An 18860-nucleotide genomic window follows, 5' to 3' on the forward strand; every position below is an offset into this window, starting at 1 on the left:
TACCTCTTCTCCTTCCAAAAAGAATTTTTAAAGATTATTTGGAAAAAGACTAAGGCCAAGGTAAAGGAAGAGAAAGGTAAGTCAGGTCTCCATCTTAGGAGCAAAGAATTATTTCAGGGATATTTTGAAAAAGATATGGTACTGAGACAGCTGTGGGGTGTCAGAGAATGGATAGGAGAACAAGAATGTGAATAAATGAGGCTGTGAGTCGTGTGTTCATGGTGGAATAAGATGTCAAGGCCATGTATTGCCTTGGAGCTTTAGGAAAGGTCAAAAGGCTGAGAGCATTGTTGGGGACTCTCACATTCTAAAATGAGGTGTTTGAGAACCTATGTGGCACTTGCAAAAGGTATGGTCCAAAATGGATTTTCTTAGCAATAATCTATCACATCCATATAAAAGCACAAGGCTGAAGAGGCAACGAGAGAGAATTTATTGACGAAAGCTGTCAGTATGTAGGATTCTTCTCCTTTACCAAACATACCTCCAGCAAAGGTAAAGGGTAGGAGCATCCTTATTACTTTGAACCCAGTGGAAAGTTTGTTTATGGTCTTTAGTTGTGAGGGACTCCAAGGTTTAATGCCTGAAAGGTCTAGAGGCTTGAAACTGGCCCCGGCCTCATGCCTTTCTGGTTGTAGAGGAATGAGGGTTCTAACAGAAGCAAGCTGCACTTCCACCAACAGTGGGGCAAAGATGAGATTTCTTGGGGACAGATGTGGAGCCCCTGGATGGTGAGAGTCAGAGACTTCTTAAAAACTACCATGCCTAAGAAGACCATTGAGCAATGTGACCCAAAGAAGAGAAGGTGTGAGGTAGGGATTTAATATTTTTTTCTCTTAAAGGTAACTTATTTTCCTAGCTCCATTTGTTGACTGGCTTCTAACTGATCCATAATACCATCTCTCTCATATAACAAGTTCTTTATTTGTATAAAAGCAAAAGTAACCTAATATCGCATATTAATATTCCCTTGATTTGAGCTTCCAGAAGGCAAGACAGTGTCTCTGGCAAAGTGTCTGTGGTGAGAGAAAAGAATAAAAATTAACAAAAACTGATTAAGATTATTAAATGATAAATGACAGCATAATAGTTTTGCTAAAGTTTCTTTTTTGTAACTTCTTTACCAAAGTTTATAAATATTTCCCTAGAGAAAATGATAAAAAAGATTAGGAATGTCATAATATCATTTGCCTGAATGTATGGACTTTTAAGTTCTGAATCCTGGGAGAATTTAACTCAATCTATTTGAGAACAGGTCATTGAAACAAACAAACAAGCTTGATATTTCTAGATGAAGGCTAATTTGAATAAAATTCAGATTAATCACACATGGATTTCATAACTTCAAATAAACATTTAGGGTTTAAAAAAAATAAATATTAAAATAGTACATTTCTACCCAGCAGATTTCTCCTGGTACCTGGCAGAAGAACTGGGGGGAAGAGGGTGGGGAGCAGAAAGCAGCTACTTAAGATAGAAAACTTGCAGGCTTGTTCATGAGAGATATCTCAACTGACTACTCAGCTAGACATTTGGCAAGCTTCAGAGAAGCAGTCAAACAGTTTTTTTCCTTAGAAAGAATTTATTATTATAAGGTATGTTCTAAATTGACAGCGTTTAGAGAAATTGCAAATTCTGAGGCAATCTGGCCTTGGTAGTTAGCAGATTAAGATTATGCTAATTTCTAAAGTACTTCTCGTCTGGGTCAATCATTTCTCTCCTAAATAGATCTTGCCGAGTGATCAGATGACAGATTTCATCTTCTTCCTATTTTGATGAGATGGGATAGACTTCTTAGAAGGCATTTTGTCTCATTTTTTCTTTGTCCCTAGAGCCAGCGGCTCTTCTACTACTTCTTTTTTGGGACTTTCTCTGTACCTCTTTCTCTCCAAGGCTCTCAAAAGCTCGGTTCTCTTCTATCTGCCATCCCAGAGACTAATGAGAGGCTTAAGATCTTCCAGACCTGTAATGAGTCTTTCTTTAGAAATAATATAGAATGCCCAGTTAAATCTGAACTTTGGATAAACAATGAAAATTCTTTTAGTAGAAATATGTCCCAAATAGTTATACGAAAAAAGCTTTCATTTTTAAAATCTGAAATTCGAATTTAACTGATGTCTGCATTTTTATTTGCTAAATCTGCTAACTCTCCCCTCCAACCAAAATATCCACTCAAATCAGCTGACCTAAAAGGTGTGACACAGTATATGCTATTTTTAGCTTTTCTCATTTTAGAGAAAAGCTCCCACAACTCCTACAAAAGTAGTCTGATGAGATACCATCTCACACCTGTTAGAATGGCTATAATCAACAGGACAAGTAATAAATGCTGGAGAAGATGTGGAGAAAAAGGAACCCTCATACACTGCTGGTGAGACTGCAAATTGGTACAGCCACTATGGAAAACAGTATGGAGGGTCCTCAAAACACTAAGAATTGATCTACCATATGATCCAGCAATCCCTCTACTGGGTATTTACCCCAAAGACTTGAAAACCCATATCTGAAAAGATAATTGCACACCAATGTTCATAGCAGCAATATTCACAGTGGTCAGGACATGGAAGCAACCAAAGTGTCCTATGAGAGATGGTTGGCTAAAGAAGCAGTGGTACATATATACAATGGAATATTACTCAGCCATAAGAAGAGAAAAAATACTGCCATTTGTGACAACATGGATGGATCTCGAAATAATCGTGCTAAGCGAAATAAGCCAGACAGAAAAAGTTGAAAATCACATGATATCACTTATATGTGGGATATAAACCTAAAAGCAACAAACGAACAGAACAAAGAAACAGAGACTCATGGGCATGGACTATAGACTGGTGGTTACCAGAGGGTAGGGGATATGTTAGGGGGAGGTAGACAGAGTAAAGGGGGTCAAATATGTGGTGACAGAAAGAAATCTATGGGAGGTGAACACACAGTGTAAATATATATATGCTTTACTATTAAAGTGTACAGATGAAACTCATTGGATTTCGTTAACCAATGTCACCATAAACAAACAAACAAACAAACAAACAAATAAATTAATTAATTAAGTAAAAAGCAGTCTGATGATTTCTGCCCATTAATGTGAGAATAGGAAAGAGAAACTACTATTTTTCTATTTTTTTCCTGGCTGAAATGATTGAATCCTAGTAAAGGTTAATTCCTTTAACAATCTTTTGGCTGTTTTAGATTTCTCTCGTAGCCATTTGCTCCTTTCCTTTTATTGTCCTCCATTATGTGTCCTAGACACCCCAAGCTTATCAGGAACCCTCTTTCCTTATCAGAAAATAAGGCTGAGAGTAACACATGGAGTAGCACACTGGGCCTGAAAGAGGCTGGATATAAACTGTGAGTATGGTGGTTATGGAGCCAGTACTCCTATTTCTTCCTAAAATTCTGGCAGCTAATACGATTCTGGGGATAGCTCAAAACTCTGTGAACTTTAGAATTAAAAAAATATTCAAATTTGCTGCAAATCTGATCACTCCTTACCAAGTTATATTAGAATCAATAAATCTGATGTAAATGACTACTTTGGAGGTGGCCTGGGTTTATACAGCACTTGCAATACAAGAAGTGATAAAGTGGCATACAAAGCAGATTACTGTGTCTAATGATAAAAACAAAAAATAATATTTGGATGCTAAGAAAGTGTTTTCAGTGGTTTGGAATGATTACTTCTTTCTTAGGGGAAGAAATTTGGAGAGTTTGGTAATAACCAGCCTTAAATAAACGTAATAAAGAGGTATATAATGCAAAATCTTTTAAAAAATATTTAAAGAACAGGAAGAATTATATTTTAATCCATAGAGGCACCCTTCTTTTTTTATTTTTCATACATTCAAATGAAGGATTTCAATAAAAATCCAGTGAGACTACTACATAATAGGGCCATGTTGATGTCATTATGTTCTGACATTATCTGGGGAAGTAATTTAAAATATTTCATTAGATAAATGCCTTGATGAGGTTACAAATAGCTCGAGAGGGTGACACATTACAGTAAAAAAAAAAATCACTGCAAGGTAATTGAGGCAGAATTACCATGATAATATACATTACCTTCTCTTGGAAAAACAACTGCTCCTATCAATAAAATATAGTTCTGATTTCACAATTAAATTTGTAATAATTGAAATTATATCATTAAAAATGATAGCAATATAGATACTTGGCATCATTTAGCCAAATATTCAACGTGAAGGTCAAGTAGGAAATGGGAATAATTGTCAAGGGGTATTTAGACCAAAAAACTGACTATTTGAGTTGATTATTCAGATAAAATAAAAGAACCAAAGTCAGACATCACTAGATAGTTTTGGAGAAAGGCTGTTTGTCTTTTGCAAAACTTTCACAAAAGTGAATGGCTCAATCAGATGCTTGATAAGCTCCAGATAATATCTGAACTTCAGGAATTTATCTAAAGTGGCTGCATTTTTTAAATTTTTGTAAGTTGTCTATCGAGTACTAGCAATTGAACTTGAGTCAACTGAAGAGATACAAAAATAAATCATTTATAAGTGATTTAACGTTCTCAGAAGAAGTAGAGTACATTGTTTTATTGTCTCTGGCTCTAACTTGAAGCTTAAAGCAGTGTTTTTCAAACTTGAATGTGGCTAAGGACTTCTAGGATGCCTGCAGATTTCCCCAGGAGATTTCAACTTAAAAGATTTGTGTTGGAGTTTTAAAATATTAACTTTTAACAAATATCTGAGATGATTCTGATGCTTATGGTACAGAGACCATACTTTGAGAAGCACCGACTTAACGATTCCAGTTGTTTGCTCCTTATGCCCTGAATAGCACAAGACAGATGTGATGGAAGTGTAGGATGTGGGATCAGAACACATTGAATTTCATTTCACTCTGTCCCATTCTATTCAATTCCATTAACTTCAACAAATATTCATTCAGCAATGAAATGGGGGTAGAAGATAATCAAGAGGAGAGACTATATTCTTGAATTAAAACTGCATTTTGCCATTAAGAAACTTACATACTTTACAATATCTTCATAATAAGGTAGAATAAAGAAAACGAATTAATTTTGTTCTCTGTTTCCTAGGCACTTAGAGAGATACCTATTATTTCACACATGCCAAGTAAATGTTACTTGAATGTTTGATAAATCACCAAGCAAAGTGAAATTAGTGATGTAAATATGTCAGCAACATTCTAGAGGGGTGTGGAGTAGGATAGGAGACTAGTTGTGGGATTATTGATGTTTCTTAAATAGTTTCATCCCTATAATTTGCTTTCCTCCAAACACCATCCCCCATGCCTCTCATATTACTGGTTGAATATGATAACTTTACCATCTCATACAATTTTTAGTGATAATTTTCCGATCTAGGTGTCCAAAATGGGAACTGTAGAAGAATGGGCTGGCAAATTGAAGTGCCTAATCTCAGATCCACCAGTGACTAACCATATGGCAAATTGTCCTAATTTTTCCATTTTCTTGGCTTAGAAGGGACAATACAACCTGCCTGATTCACAGAAATTGTAGATGATTATTGAGAACATAACTAGGAAAGTACTTTAACACTCGAGAGAAAAAATGAGATGTAACATTATGAGTTTCTGGGTTACCTTCATTATTCAGTACATACACTTTTCTTAGAGGAAACTTTATACAAAAGTCACCCTTTCACTCATTTTCCTCCATGATGTACTCTAGTGACTCAAAGCCTTCCCATTATGTTACTTTCTCTTTCTGGGGAGTAACTTCCAAATTTCACACCTCTTTTTTTTTCCTCTTACAACTCATTCTATTGAAGCAATGTTTTTATCTGGAGTTAATAAACAATATAATTATATGAAAGTTTTAATGAGAAGTTATACTTTAGTAGGTTATTTTACTTATATGTTTACATTTTAATAGAATTCTACTTATAGAAATGATTCTAATTGTAGAAACTTTTGGTACTATGGCAGACAAAAGAGATACATTTTTATAGGTAGATACCTTTAGCACTCTAAAATTATATAATTTATTTATTCATTAATTTAAAAAAAGGTATGTGAATAACTCTGTGCCAGGCTCTTTTTCAGGAGCTGGAGATATAGCTATGAGTAAGGTAAACAAATTCTGGCTCTCCTGGAGCTTACATTCAATGAATAAGTAAGCAAAATATCAGCCAGCAGCAAATACTCGGCAGAATTAAAGCAGAGTGGCGTGATAGAGAATGACAGGGTCCTTATTTTAGGCTGTATGGTCAGGAAAACCTCTCTGAAAAGCTGACACTTAAACTGAGATCTGAATGACAAGGAGAAGTCAGCCAGGTGAATATTAGAGTGAACATCTGAGGAGAGAACGCTGACACCATAGTCCTAAGGCAGGAATTGATGGGCAATTTGAGGAAACTGTGAAGTTGAAGAGGAGAATAATATGAGGTCAGATTGGATAGGTAATCAGGGCCTAACTAGTACAGGACTTTGTAAACTGGGTGAGAAGTTTGGGTTTTATTTTAAGTGCAGTGAAAAGCCATTGGGGATTTTTAAGCAGGATAGCATGTTATATTTTCAAAAGGCCACTCTGACTGCTGTGGGGAGAATGGCTCAGAGATGAAGCTGGGAGACATGTAGGGAGGTTACTGCACTATCTGGGTGAAATATGATGGTGGTTTTAGTAGAATGAAAAGAAGTGTTTGGATTTTTATTTGGTTATTTGGTGATAGAGTTAATGGAGATTGTTATGAATTAAATGTGGGAGTCAAAGGAAAGAGGTAACATACTGCACCTTCATGTGATACTGTTTCCATCTAGGCACAATTACGGTAACTTTGGGACATAATTTAAATGATTTTTGGTGATTTTTGTTACTCCTTTGTTAAGCATGTTATTTTTCCACCTGGACATTGTGTTAGTCTTCTTGAGATGCTAAAACAAAATACCATACGCTGGGTGGCTTGAACAACAGACATTTATTTTTTATAGTTGCAGAGACTGGGAAGTCCAGGATCAAGGTGCTGGCTGATTGGTTTTGATGAGAGCCTTCTCCTTGGCTTACAGATGGCTACCTTTTCTCTTTCTCTTCTCACAAAGCTACTGATCCCATCATAAGGGCCCCACCCTCATGACCTCATCTAACCTTAATTATCTCTTGAAGGCCCCATCTCCAAATATCATGACATTGGAGATTAGGGCTTCAACATATGAATTTTGGGTGATACAATTCAGTCACAGATTGCACCATAAAGGTCATCAAAACTGGGTATGTCTTAGTCAAATCAGAACTCCTGGCCAATGATTTGTGGTAAATTACTAGCAAAGGTTTTACTAGACTACATGCACAAGATTGTTCTGCTTATTGTTTTATATTGTATGTCTTATCCAATGTTATTTAAATTAGATTGATGACCTCTGAGAACTCTCCAGTTTCAGATTTATAATTTTATGAAACTTCTGTCATCCCTAGAAATGTGTTATATTTAACACAGATTTAACACAACATTTTGAACAATTAGGGAAGGAGGAGAAAGTGGTCACAGGATGCTATATGAACCCCACTGTTTCTGAAGTCTGTCTTTATGGTTTTGCATAACTCTCAGAATTTATGACTTGCTACATGAAATAGTCCTAACTTCTATAACCCTTTCTAACCTAAAATAGATAGAAACAGTGAAGGTCAGATAAAGACCCTGCAGCCTGATTTTCCCTTTTGTATCTGCCAAATCTTCAGCGGATAATAGATGACTGTGCAGAGGCCCAGGCTTCTAATGCTTTTCTCTCCTCTTCTGTCAGGAAAAAAGATCAGTTGAGATCAGTTAACCAGAGCTGAAAGTCAGAGCAGAGCGATGAAAAAGATGGTCAAAAAAAGGAAGCAGATTTCAGCGAAATATATTTGAAACAGCAGTCAGCTGACAGGCATCCTTTTATATTTAAGGAGCTTTGCAGAAACTGGTAATAATACCATTAGTAATTTTTAGACCAAAAATCTTAACTTTAACATACAGTATTTATCTATTGAGCTAGATGGTTCAGATTAATATGTTAATATAGTGGTCAAAAATTTACACATTAGTCACGAATGTCCATTTCCTACTACTCTGCTTCTTCCGTACTCAGCTGTTTTCTAGACATCACTTTCTTCCTCTGCTCTATCAGGCTTGGCATTCTGCCTCTAGGTCTTGCACCAGCTCCATCTGCAGTGGCAAGAAATGGTGCAGAGCAGTGCAGAGATATTTTTTGGCAATGGTCCAACTTTACCTTTGACCTTAAATTTAAAAAGAAAATGAAATTTTCTTGTCCCAGCACTTGGAATTACAGTGTACAAATATTTCATAGAACAAGGTGTACTTGGAAGACTAGCTGGGGAGACACTTTGGAGAACTGGTGGGAAAGCTAGGAAAAGGAAAATAGGTAAAAGAAACTGGAAATGACTCTCTGTTCTGAAAAAACAAAAGAGAGGAGAATGAAGATAGAACCTAGAAAAGCAGGAAAGTAAGAGTCTTCCATTTCTCTTCTAATCTTCCCAACAGGAAGTGGACTGTGGTGATTTGCTGAAAGAGCAGAGTGGCTGAGATTCAGCTAATAGAAATAGAAAACCTGCAAGGCAGCAGTGGTGGCAAAAGATAACATGTAAGAGAATCACCACCCTCTTTGTCTTCAGCCATCTCACATAAGACCAGGATCATGGGGAGGGAGAAAAGAGAGATTTATCAGTTTGTTTTTCTAAATACTGATACATGTATAGTTTGTATTTGTTTCAGTTAAGTTGATTAATATTTTTCAGCATCAAAAATACTTAAAAGATATTACTGTTGAATATAAATACCATTTGGCTTAGTGTAATGGGTATTCCTAGTTATCATACATGTTAAATGCAATGTCTCCTTAAGAATCCATCCTCCGTGATTTGCTCTATGAATTTTCTCTAGGTGACAACATTTGCCCATGACTTCAACTGTTACTTATTATTGTTTCTTTGTTCAGAGAAATCAAAGATTTTTATTTTTTCACTTTATTGAGGAAAAATTGACAAATAAAATTGTAAGATATTTAAAGTGCAGCATGATTTGATGCTTACACACACACTGCGAAGGGCTTCTCTCTCTAGTTAATTAACACATCAATCATCTCACATATTTACATTTTTTTGTGAGAACATTTAAGTTGCACGCTCTTAGCAAATTTTGATCACACCAATGTTATCATCTGTAGTCTCCATGTTATACATTAGATTCTCAGACCTTACTCATCTCATAACTGAAAGTTTGCACCCTTTACCAGCCTCTCTTTACTTTCCCCACCATTCAGCCCATGACAATCACCATTCTACTCTGTTTCTATGAGTTCGAATTTTAAAATTTAAATTAAATTTTTTTTTTAGATTCCACATAGAAATAGAATTGACCATGCAGTACTTGTCTTCCTTTGGCTGGCTTTTTTCACTTAGCATAATGCGTTCCAGTTTCATCTATGCTATTGCAAATGACAGGATTTTCTTTTTATTACTGAACATTACTGAATATGCATTGTGTATATGTATCACATTTTTTGATCCATTCACCCATTGACAGATACTGAGGTTGTTTTCATTCCTTGGATATTGTTGAAATGTTGCCGTGAACAGAAGAGAGCAGATACCTCTTTGAGATCCTGATTTTATTTCATTTGTATATATATGCTGGATCATGTTCGTTCTATTTTTAATTTCCAGAAGAACTTCTGTACAGTTTTCCATATTGGCTGTCCCATTTTATATTGCCACTAATCGTTTACAAGGGTTCTCTTTTTCGATATCCTTGCCAGCATGTTATCTCTTATCTTTTTGATAATAGACATTCTAATGGGTGCGAGATGATATATCTCATGGTGTTTTTGGTTTGCATTTCATGATGATTAGTAATGTCGAGCATCTTTTCATGTACCTGTCGGCCATTTGTATATCTTCTTTGGAAAATGTCTATCGGGTCCTTTGTACATTCTAAAATTGGGTTATTTATTTATTTATTTTTGCTATTGAATTGTATGAGTTACTTGTATGTTTTGGATATTAACTGCTTATTATATATGTGGTTTGCAAATATTTTCCCCTATTCCATAGATTGCTTTTACTTAAAATTAATAATAATTTTTTATTTTTCAGTTATAGTTGGCATACCATACTATATTAGTTTCATGTGTACTATGTAGTGATTAGACATCTATATAACTCACAAAGTGATCACCCCAATAAATCTAGTGCCCCTCTGACACTGTACATAGTTATCACAATATTATTATCTATATTCCTTGCTATGCTTTCTATCTCTATGACTATTTCGTAACTACCAATTTGTGCTTCTAGATCCCTTCCCCTTTTCACTGACTCCCCCAAAAATCCCTCCCAGCTGATAACCCTCAATATGTTCTCTGTATCTATGAGTTTCTTTCTGCTTTTTTGTTTGTTTGTTTTGTTCTTTAGATTCCACATATATGTGCAACCATATGGCATTTGTCCTATTTCATTCAGCACACTACCCTCTAGGTCTATCATGAAATATATTTTTCCATCTCTTTACTTTTTGTGCGTGTGTGTGTGTGTGAATTCCATTTATTTTTTTTTGGCTTTGGGGCAATGGCATTTTTTCAATATGAAAAAAAGTTCAACACGAAAGAGAAATTTGAAGTGTAGGATTGGACAAAATCAAGGGGAGGGGAGAAAAAGGCAATAACAAAAAGAGATGGGATGATGCCAAAAGATAGTGTACAGTCCCTTCTGAGGGATGACTCAGACGTTTAGATGGCAGTACATATTTTCCCATATACATACGAGACTTGTTTTCCTTTTTTTGGGTAAGAAAAGGTGGAGCTTGGGCCTTTCTGGAGACTTAGGGACCAAGGCTGATCTCTCTCTCCCCGCTTAACTCCCTTCTCTAACTAAATGAAGGGATCCAATGTGAGAGGTAAAGTGGAAGAGGGAAGGCTCCCACTTGACAGAGTGGGTTAGACCTCTACAAACAGATCTAGAGCCTAGAGAGAGACTGAAAATGAAGATAGTACTGTTAACACCTCCCCCCAAGCTGAGAGGAGCAATACCTGGAAACTAGAGCTTTAATAGCTTGGATCCCACTAAAACTGCTCTAGATGGGAAACCCCACCCCTTCCTTGTAGGGACTACTCCCTGCTACAGTTAGAGGGGTTTCCTTACCACAGGGACTTAGGATGGTGGCCATCCATCTGGGTTTTCAGTACATGGCTCTAAATGTGATTTGGATGAGACCCAGCTTCTTGGTGAATTATCTTGAAAAACAAAAGGGGGAAATATTAACTGGACAGATGGGAGGAATGGACACCAGAAGTAAATACAAGGTTTCCCAGAGTGGAAAGAGGGGAGACATTCAACAAACAATGAATATTTATTAAACGCCTGCTACGTGCCAGGCACTGTTCTAGAACCCCCCTAAAAGAAAAAAAGAAAGAGAAAAGGACAGTTGAAGGCTGAGGGAACTGAGAAGCCTGAGTGATAGGGCTTGGCTTTAGGCTTCCTCTTCTGCCTCCTCACCGAATTCCTCCTCCTCTTCTTCGGTGGCGTCCTGGTACTGCTGGTGCTCAGAGATAAGGTCATTCATGTTGCTCTTGGACTCGGTGAACTCCATTTCGTCCATGCCCTCACCTGTGTACCAGCGCAGGAAGGCCTTGCACTGGAACATGGCCATGAACTGCTTTGAGATGCACTTGAACAGCTCCTGGATGGCTGTGCTGTTGCCACCAAAGGTGACCGCCATCTTCAGGCCGCGGGGTGAGGTGTTATAGACCGCTGTCTTGACATTGTTAGGGATCTATTTCACAAAGTAGCTGCTATTCTTGTTTTGCACGTTGGGCTTCTGCTCATCTACCTCCTTCATAGACATCTGTCCACTGAAGACAGCAGCCATGGTGAGGTACCGGCCATGGCGGAGGTCACAGGCGTTATGTTCTTGGCATCAAAGACCTGTTGGGTGAGTTCAGGCATAGTGAGGGCCCGATACTGCTGGCTTCCGGGCTGGTTAGGCGGGCAAAGCCAGGCATGAGGACGTGGAGGCATGGGAAGGGCACTGTGTTGACTGCCAGCTTGTGGAGGTAAGCATTGAGCTGGCCAGGGAAGTGGAAGGAGGTGGTGACACCACTCATGGTGGCTCAGTCAAGGTGGCTCAGGTCCCTGTAGGTCAGTATGGTCAACTCGAGGGTGTGGAAGCAGATGTTGTAAAGGGCCTCATTATCAATGCAATAGGTCTCATCAGTATCCTCTACCAATTGATGAACAGACAGAGTGGCGTTGTAGGGCTTAACCACAGTGTCGGACACTTTGGGTGAGGGCACCCCACTGAAGGTGTTCATGAGGTGGTCAGGATACTCTTCACGATCTTGCTGATGAGGAAGGTGCTCATTCCAGAGCCTGTGCCCTCACCCAGTGAATGGATCAGCTGGAAGCCCTGCAGGCAGTCACAGCTCTCAGCCTCCTTCCGCACCATGTCCAGGACCGAGTCAACCAGTTCAGCCCCCTCTGTATAGTGGCCCTTTGCCCAGTTGTTGCCTGCCCCAGACTGACCGAAAACAAAGTTGTCTGGTCTGAAGGTCTGGCCAAAAGGACCCGAGCAAACAGCATCCATGGTCCCGGGTTCTAGATCCACCAAAATAGCACATGGAACATATTTTATACCTATGGCTTCATTGTAATACACGGATGCGATCCAACTGCAGGTCACTGTCTCCGTGGTAGGTGCCGGTGGGGTTGATGCCATGTTCATCACTGATCACCTCCCAGAACTTGACATCGATCTGGTTGCTGTACTGGCCAGCCTAGGTGTGCATGATTTCCCTCATAGTTCAAATTAAAATTTTTTTGCTTGCCTCTAGCTGTGTACGGGGCAAGAAAATATGTAATTTTCTTCTCTGCTGCTTGTCGCAGCCTAGAAGGATGGGAGTGCCCCAGAGGCTGGAGCAGTGAGGTCCGAACGCAGAGGCAGGAAGGTCTGAGAGCTGTGTGTGTTTTTTAATTTGAAGTGACTCCCTTGTAGACAGTATATGTAAGGGTCTTGTTTTCTTATCCATTCAGCCACCCTTCCTTTTGACTAGAGCATTTAATTCTTTTTTCGATTGAAGTACTCATTGATAGATATGTAGTTATTGCCATTCTTTATTTAGACTTTTGATACATATTTTTTTCTTCTTAAAGAAGTCCCTCCAACATTTCTTGTAATACTGGCTTGGTCATGATGAGCATCTTTAGCTTTTTCTTGTCTGGGAAGCTCTTTATGTGTCCTTTCATTCTAAATGATAACTTTGCTGGGTAAAGTAATCTTGGTTGTAGGTCCTGGGTTTCCATCACTTTGAATATTTTTGTGCCAAGCCCTTCTGGCCTGTAAAGTTTCTGTTGAGAAATCGTTTGACAGTCTTATGGGTATTACCTTGTGTGTAATTAATCGCTTTTCTCTTGTTGCTTTTAAGATTCTCTCTTTGAATTTAACCCTTGGCATTTTAATTATGATGTGTCTTGGTGGGGCCTCTTTGGGTTCATCTTGTTTGGGACTCTTTGAATTTTCTGGGATTGTATGTCTATTCTCTCACCAGGTTAGGGAAGTTTTCTATCATTATTTCTTTAAACAAGTTTCAATTCTTTGCTCTCTTTTCCTTATGGTACCCCTATGATGAGAATGTTGTTATGCTTGACGTTGTCCCAGAGGCTTCTTAAACTATCTTCATTTTTTTGGATTCTTTTTTATTATTGCTGTTCTTATTGGATGTCTTCTGCTACCATATCCTCTATGTTACTGATTCAATCTTCCATTTCACCCACTCTGTTGATTCCCTTTAATGCACTCTTCATCTCAGATATTGTATTCTTCATTTCTGACTGGCTCCCTATTATGTTTTCCATCTCCATTTATATGTTTTTTATTTCTTCGTTAAGGTTCTCACTGAGTTCATCTACTCTTCCCCTAAGTTCCTTGAACATCCTTATAACCAGTGTTTTGAACTCTGCATCTGGTATAGTGCTTGTCTCCAAAAGTGAATTCTTTTTCTGGAGCTTTGTTCTGTTCTTTCAAGTGGAATGTGCTTCTTTGTCTCCCCATTTCGGCTGCCTCCCAGGGTCTGTTTCTATGTATTAGGTAGGGCTCCTAAGTCTCCCGGTCTTAGTAGAGTGGTTTTATGTAGTAGATGTCCTGTGGTGACCCTTGGCACAGACCTGGGAGGGGTTAAGCTGCAGGCTAAGTTCTGCCACAGCCTGTGCACCTCGGGGGCTACCTGGTAAGAGTCACCAAGCAATCCACACATATCTGCCACCTGTGCTGGGCTTATAGGTGTCTAGACGGGATAAGTCAGAAACTAAGGCTGGCTGCCACTGGTGTGGGGCTTGGGGCTACTGAAAAAAGACATAACAGGGCACGCCGAGGCCAGATGCTGCTGCTTTGGGTTTTGTGAGCCTTTGAAAAATTTTATGACAGTTCGCATCAGGAGCCAAGACAGCCTGTTTGAATGGAATAAATCACTGGAAGCAGCTTGGGTGGGCCCACAAGTTGAGAGAGGCAGAGTCTCAGTGAATCCCTGTGTTATCAGAATGACAGGCAGAGCAACCTGTGTTATCCAGGTTGATGGCACCTATGTCTGCAGGCTGAGAGTGGGGAAGGCTTAACAAAGGAACAATGGCTTCTGCTTGCACCTCTGTCCAGGAGCCAGCCACCCCTCCATCCCTTGCCTTGAAGTCCAGCAGCTCAGTGCCTACCTGTATGTCCCTGGCGTCGCAGAAGCAGCTGACCCAGCACTGGAGCTCAGAGTGAGTGAGTCTGTCAGTGAGTAAGGCCAGGCACAGGCCTTTTAAGAGGAAGGTCTCTTCTTCCCGCAGTCCTCTGTCTCACTAAGTTGCAACCTCTGCTGATTTTCACAGCCAGAGTTTATGGGGATTTCTCTTCCCAGCACTGGCACCCGGGGTTGGGGATTCTAGTGTGCCAGGACCCCTTGCCTCTCGGGTGGGGCAGATGTTTCTGCAGCCAAGATTGCCCTCCCCAATCTCCATTGCCATGTACGGTTGTGAGACCAGGCCGTTTAGCATCTCTACATCTCCTGTTGTTTTGAGGTGACCTGTTACTTGAGGTGACCTAGTTGTAGGGCTTCTGTGCAGCCAGAATGCCGACAACTCTGCATATTGATTGCTCTGTAGTTTTGTTATAATTTTGATGTTGTTGCTAAAGGCAGCAGCCTTTATGTCATCTTGAATCCTCTCCTTTACCTTGCCTTTTTATTTGGTTAATGGTTTCCTTTGCTGTGCAAAAGCTTTTTAGTTTCATGTGGTCCACCTCTTTATTTTTGCATTTGTTGCCTTTGCTTTTGGTGTACAATCCCCCCCCAAAAATCATTTCCAAGACTGATGTCAAGGAGCTTAATTAACTCTTATGTTTTCTTGTAGGAATTTTATGGTTTACGATCTGATGTTCGTTCAAGTCTTTCATGCATTTTGAGTTGATTTTTGTGTATGGAGTAAGACAGTATTCCAGTTTCATTCTTTTGCATGTGACTTATTTTGTTCAGCACCATTTATTGAAGAGACTATTCTTTATGCATTGTATATTTTTGGCTCCTTTTCCAAAAGTTAATTGACCATATATGCATGGGATTATTTCTAGGCTCCCTATTTTGTTCCATTGATCTACATACCTGTTTTTATACCATATCATACTATTTTGATTACTCTATCTTTGTAATGTAGTTTGAAACCAGAAAGTGTAATATCTCTAGGTTTTTGAGATTTATTTGACTATTTAGGTCTCTCTTGGTTCTACATAAATTTTAGGATTGTTTTTCTATTTATGTGAAAAGTGCTATTGGAATTTTGATTGGCATTACATTGAATATGTATATCACTTGGGTGGTATGGACATTTTAACAATATTCTTCTGAATCATGAACATGAGATATCTCTCAATTTATTTTAATTGTGTTTTCTTTAGTTTCTTTCCTCATGTCTTATAGTTTTCAGTATATAGATGTGTAACCTTCTTGGTTAAATTTATTTGTAGGTATTTTATTCTTTTGATGTTATAAATGGGATTTTTTTTTTAAATTTCTATTTTCAATAGTTCATTGTTAGTGTAAAGAAATGGAACTGATTTTTTAAAATATTGATTGTGTATCCTGCAACTTTACTGAATTTATTGGTTCTAATTTGTGTGTGTGTGTGTGTGTGTGTAGTCTTTAGGGTTTTCTATATATAACATGTCAACTGCAAACAGACAGTTTTACTTTTTACTTTCCAATTTGGATGTCTTTTATTTCTTTGTCTTGCTTACTTGCTCTGGCTAGGACTTTTAGTACTTTATTGAACAAAAGAGGCAAGAGTGGGCATCCTTGTTTTCTTCCTGGTCTTGAAGAAAAGCTTTTAGCTTTTTACCATTGAGTATGATGTTAATGCGAGCTTATTGCATATGACCTTTATTATGTTGAGTTACGTTCCCTTTATACCCATGTCATTGAGAATTTTTTATACTATGAATGGATCTTGAATTTTGCCAAATGCTTTTTCTGCAGCTATTGAGAGGATCATATGATTTTTATCTTTCATTTTGTTAATATAGTATATCATATTGATTAATTTGTAGATGTTGAATTACTCTTGCATCTTGGAAACATATCCCACTTGATCATGGTGTATGGTCCTTTAAATGTGTTGTTGAATTCTATTTGCTAATATTTTGTTGAGAATTTTTATATCTATGTTTATAAGGTATTTTGGCCTGTAATTTTCTTTTCTTGTAGTGTCTTTGTCTGGTTTTGGTATAAGGGTAAATTTGTTCTCAGAAAATGAGTAAATCTCTTCTAATTTTCTGAAGAGTTTGAGAAGGATTGGCATTAATTTTTCTTTAAATGTAGAACCCAACGATGAAGCCATTTGGTTCTGGACTTTTGTTTGTGGAGAGGTTTTTGAATACTGATTCAATTTCCTTACTAATAATTGGTCTGCTCAAATTTTCTGTATCTTTATTATTCAGTCTTGATAAGTTGTATGTTTCTAGGAATTTATCCACTTATTTTAGGTTATCTAATTTGTTGGAATATAATTGTTCATAGTAATTTTTATAATCTTTACTGTTTTTGATTTGTCAGTTGTAATAGCTTCTCTTTTACTTATTTGAGTCTTCTCTCTTTTGTTCTTATTGTAGCTGCAGATTTGCCAATTTGGTTTATATTAAAAAAAATCCCTTAGTTTCATTGATCTTTTAAATTGTCTTTTTAGTTTCTTATTTATTTCTGCTCTGATATTTGTTATTTCCTTTCTTCTACTAACTTAGGGCTTAGTTTGTCCTTTTTCTAGTTTCTTGAGGTATAAAGTTAGGTTGTTTATTTGAGATTTTTTTTTAATGAGATATTTATTACTATGAACTTCCTTTCTAGAATTGTTTATGCAGCCTCAGATAGGTTTTAGTATGCTGTTTCCATTTTCATTTGTCTCAGGATATAATTTTATTTACCTTTTGATTTTTTCTTTGACCCACTGGTTTTTTAGGAACATGTTTAGTTTCCATCTATTTATGAATATTCCAGTTTTCTTCTTGTAACTGATTTTTAGTTTCATACCATTATGGTCAGAAAATATGCTTGATATGATTTCAGTATTCTTAAATTTTTAAAGACTTGTTTTGTGACCTAACATAGGATATATCCTGGAGCATGTTCCATGCATGCTTGAGGAGAATGTGTATTCTGCTGCTGTTGGATGTGTTTGTTAGGTTTATCTGATCAATTCTATTATTTATCCCAGAGCATCTGTTATTGATAACCCAAGTTCTTGGCAGTCAATTCCTGTTTTAATATTAATTTATGAAACAGTGGTTCCCACCCATCTTATCTCTTTCTGTTGCCTGAATTCTGGCTTAGTTTACTTTACCACTCTCTCCTTGATTGTCAGTAATTTAAAGAGTGATGGCATCACTTGCTTGGACTGAATAAATAGCCAGGGGTACTTTGCTGGCAGACTTTCAGTTTTGCACACCTGCGACTTTGACTCAAATCAAGAAAATGTGGGAGACTTTGGGGTCAGGGTCTATAGACTATAAGTACACCCATCATTTGAGCATCAGCATCTAAATGCTCTCTTTTTTTGATTTCTGGTTTGAAGTAGTAAAGAGCAATAAAAGATGAATAATGTCTGAATCTGGACAATAAGCTGGAGCTCATTTCTGCCAAACATATCATATTTATGCTATACTAAGTACTTTTTTGTATATAGCAATAAGTATCTTCTTACTCAAAGTGTTTAACATTAAGAAATCCATCAGAGTGTTCTCAATGGATAGAATTGATCATATATTAATCTTTGAACCTAATATTTTTGGTTCTACCTGGCTGAGAACTAAAACAATTGCTTCCTTGGCATTTCCACTTGGATGGTCCACAGTTTTTTCAGAATCACAATATGTAAAATGACTTCTTCACTGAGTAATACAGCATTGTAAATCATCTTAGGTGTCTATCTCTTACCTATCTCTCAATATCCAAAATCATATCCAACAAATCATCAGCTTTAAATGATTTCTTCTTAATATTTTTGAATGTCCTCTCATCATTTACCACCACAGGCTCTTCAATTTCCATTTTCATTGGCTTAGTTCAACTCTTACTGATATTACTCCAATAAGCTTCTATTTGAACTTCTTGTCTCTAATATGATCTTTGTTCCAATGAGATTTGTCTGATAGTTGCATACATGATATACTTGGAAACACTGGAATGTTTATGTACATCTTATTCATTTTACTTATCATTGCTTAAAGGCATTTGGTCAATAATTACTTTAATCATATATGTATGTGTTTGTATACACACGCAGGATATGTTAACTTGTATTAAATTTGGGCATATTTGATAGTAAATTAAATATTTTATTTTGGATCCTGCAC

At 37.4% G+C, this 18860-nt stretch overlaps 1 pseudogene; it reads right to left on the reverse strand.

The window, feature by feature from the left end:
* Positions 1 to 11425: 11425 nt before the first annotated feature.
* Positions 11426 to 12876, reverse strand: LOC120596796 (tubulin beta chain-like; annotated as a pseudogene).
* Positions 12877 to 18860: the final 5984 nt, after the last annotated feature.

The sequence above is a fragment of the Pteropus medius genome, unplaced genomic scaffold (assembly GCF_902729225.1).
Source record: "Pteropus medius unplaced genomic scaffold, Ma_sr-lr_union100, whole genome shotgun sequence".
NCBI lineage: Eukaryota > Metazoa > Chordata > Mammalia > Chiroptera > Pteropodidae > Pteropus > Pteropus medius.